This window comes from Octopus bimaculoides, chromosome 6 (assembly GCF_001194135.2).
Source record: "Octopus bimaculoides isolate UCB-OBI-ISO-001 chromosome 6, ASM119413v2, whole genome shotgun sequence".
NCBI lineage: Eukaryota > Metazoa > Mollusca > Cephalopoda > Octopoda > Octopodidae > Octopus > Octopus bimaculoides.
In genome coordinates, this window is record NC_068986.1 from 11,688,403 (window position 1) to 11,692,092 (window position 3,690).

General features: G+C 38.7%; 1 protein-coding gene across 1 annotated transcript in view; it reads right to left on the bottom strand.

The window, feature by feature from the left end:
* Positions 1-3,690, bottom strand: part of LOC106880528 (DNA-directed RNA polymerases I and III subunit RPAC1) — a gene marked incomplete at its 3' end in the record, with an annotated part of 6,374 nt that overhangs the window by 1,240 nt on the left and 1,444 nt on the right. The window lies entirely within an intron of this gene.

Here is a 3,690-nt window from a genome sequence, read left to right on the forward strand (position 1 = left end):
AAAAAAAAAAAAAAGATTATAGCTGTATTGAAGAGGGTTAACAAACCTTGACTAAATCAAAGGCAAGGGCGACAACTCAAATTACTCTCAAAATATGTTGAGACATCTGAGTGACTGACTTAAACCAGTGGTTCCCAACCATTTTTCACCTATGGACCCCTTTGGTTCTTATTTTACTCTACTGGATCCTCACAGCCATTTGATGAAATGAAATAAAATCTTTTTCCTATCACGCCTGTATTAATTTGGTAACTCTTCTGTGGCTTAGGAATATTTTGATTTCAGTTTTTAGTGAAGCAGATGCTTATGTGGTACCCTAATATATATAAATATATTTTTATTTCTAATATAGGATAAAATTTTTTCAAAAAAAAAATTTCATCAAGTGGCCAGCATATTAAAATACCTTTTAAGGTGAATATTATAAACAATTATAAATAAGGGCAAAAGAAAAAATTTCTATGCTAATATGCTGTGAAATAGTATATTTAAATCGTCAATCACCACATACAATACATATCCCTATAAATACACATTGTGTTGAATCAAGGACTATTTATAGTGATATATATTGTATGTGGTGACTGACGATTCAAAGTCTATTTCTCAACATATTGGCATAGAAATTTTTTCGTTTGCGCTTATTTATAATTGTACATACATATATCTTTATATATCTTATAAATAATTGTTAATTTTGCCGATACGGCTTTTACGCTCGTGACCACTGATGTTGTTGTTTTTAGGAATAATAATGTTTATAAAAAAATCTTATTGTATTTTTATAATATTATTAGGAATTGTATAAGAAAATTAAAATATTTTGTATTTAGAAGAAACATAACCAATTTATTTCAGATAAATTTAGACAACAAAATCTTATGTGGACTTGGAAGGTCTATATGGATGTTGGTTGAGAACCACAGAATTAAAAAGTAATGCAGCGAAGGTGTGAAGATTGTAAGAGTTTATAGAAAGACATCAAGAGAAACCAAATTCCTGATATGACAAATGCAAGAGAAGTTCATAATTAAGAACAAATCACTTTACTGTGTATTTTTTGATCTGAGGAATGCTTATGACGAGGACTGACGCATTGTATTTTGGTGAGAAGCAGGAAAGGCATTTGAGAAGTGTTTAAGCTATATAAGAAGGTACTGCAAGGAAGGACACAATTGGTAGATAAGATTTTAGCATGCAGGTAGGTAGCCACCATGACTATCTTCAGCCATTAATAGTCATTGCTGGTACCACGTAAAAAAAGTACCCATGCTAGTGAGAACCAGTGAATCCGTCTATAAACATTTCCAAGAATATGCCATCCTTAATTCTTGTGTTGCAATGAATCATCATCACCAGCATCAACAACATTTAACGTCCATATTTCACGCTGGCATAGGTTGGAAGGTTTGACAGGAGCTGGCAAGCCAGAGGGATGCACTAGGCTCCATTTGTCTACTTTGGCATGGCTCCTATGGCTGGATGCCCTTTTTTTTATCTGGCACCAGCACCCACAGTTTGCAAGACAAGAATCTCTCAGCTGAGAGACCAGAGTCTAATACAGGAACAAAGATAGTCTTCTTACCTGATAACATTTTCCTAATATCTGTAATAATTGTGTCTTTGAGCTGCTGAAGGAGGCAAGATTGACATGGTTCCATTGGAGGATGTTCTCAAGGTCTCTGTACAATGAGTTAGGCACCTCATTCCAAATCCATCCGAGTGGATGATGCTTAGGTGGTGAAGGTTTGGGAGGAATGACAGTGTTGATGAATAGGAAGGAGGTTGTGGAGGACAAAACTAAATCTCAGAGCACACAAAACTTATGGTAGTGCAACCTGATAGAGTCACTAATTCAGGCAGCAGACAGAGACCCTAGGTGAGTAGTTTTGACAAATTCTTAAGCCAGACATGGCTACAAGTTTAACTGATGTTGAAGGCAATAACATTATTTTCATCAAAAATCTTGAGAGTGAGAGCACCCTGATATATTTGCCGTCACCAGTCTTTCCATCTTTGTCTGGAATCGAAGGGCCTTTGAGTTAACCTAGCAAAAACCAAAGTCTTAGTAAGTAAGAAAGCAGACAAGTCACAAATTCCTTCAGATAGATGGTCCTGCTCCATCTGCAGAAAAGGTGTAGGTAGAAAACTCCATAAGAAGTACCTGATGTAAGATATGGACACATATGCGATGCAGCAATACCAGAGGAAGGTTAACAGAGAAAATAGTGCTTGTGTGTGGAAGGTGCAGAGGTACAATTAACACTAAGAATGCACAGAAAATAGATTCCATCATGTGTCAGATGTAGTTGATAGCTTCTGTTACCTAGGTGACTAGGTTAGTGGTTGGGGTGGATGCTCCAAGAGCATAGGTGCTAGAATATGAATAGGCTGGGCAAAGTTCAGAGTGTTTCTACCTCTGCTGGTAACAAAGAGCCTCTCACTCACCTAGGTAACAGAAGCTATCAACTACATCTGACACATGATGGAATCTATTTTCTGTGCATTCTTAGTGTTAATTGTACCTCTGCACCTTCCACACACAAGCACTGTTTTCTCTGTTAACCTTCCTCTGGTATTGCTGCATCTCATATGTGTCCATATCTTACACCAGGTACATCTTATGGAGTTTTCTACCTACACCTTTTCAGTCAAACCGTCCAACCCATGCCAGCATGGAAAGCAGATGCTAAATGATGATGATGTCCCTGCCCTATCCACTCACTAAAACCACCCCTACATATCCCTGATGTCCATCACTTTCTATTTTGCCTCTCCCCTCTCCCCATATCACCTCCCTCTTTTCTGATTCATCTACAGCTTTGTTTCACTGCCACTCTCCTCCCTCACTGCACGGCCACTTATCAACTCCTCCTCCTCGAGCCATTCCAATTCTTTCATCATCATCATCACCATCTAGTTTCTGTTTTCCATCCACCAACAATACCTCCACCCTTATGCCATAACTGACACTCTCCTCACACCATTATGAATTTATCCACCCAGGCTTCTCAATCCAGTCTGTCCTCTCTCTCTCTCTTATTCTCATTTTCTTGTGCCTTCCCTCATCTACTCTTATGCAATGTGGATAGACATGTAGCTCCTCTCTAGCAAAACACCTGTGCCTGTCCCTTCTTGACACCTGTGCCTGTCCTTTCTTGACACCTGTGCCTGTCCTTTCTTGACACCTGGTGTAAAGCTACCTCCCTCTCTACTACAGTCCCATTCAGTTAAGGGGTTTTTCTTTGGCAACCTCACGAGTGCAATGGCCCCCTAATACATTCTGCAAAGTGGTTGGCATTAGGAAGGGCATCCAACCACAAAAACCACACCAAAGCAGATGTTGGAGATTGACAGTCCTTCAGCTCATTGGATTCTGTCAAACCATCTAACCACTGTCGGCATGAAAGTGGGACGTTAGATAATGATGACAATAATTATTTAACTAAAGGTGATCTGGATTTGGCGGAGACGGACTATATGTAATCTGAACCTTTCCCCCCCTTATTTATTAATTTTTTTTACGGAATCCCACGTTTTAGGCTATGGACATTCCGATTCTGAAAAAAAATTGTTTGAAAAATTTCAATTCCCCCAACCACCACCACCAAGCAGGCTATTTACATGCTAGAAATAACAGCCAAATCTCACAAAACTAGTGTTAGGGTTAGGTTTACCCTGTGGATCTAT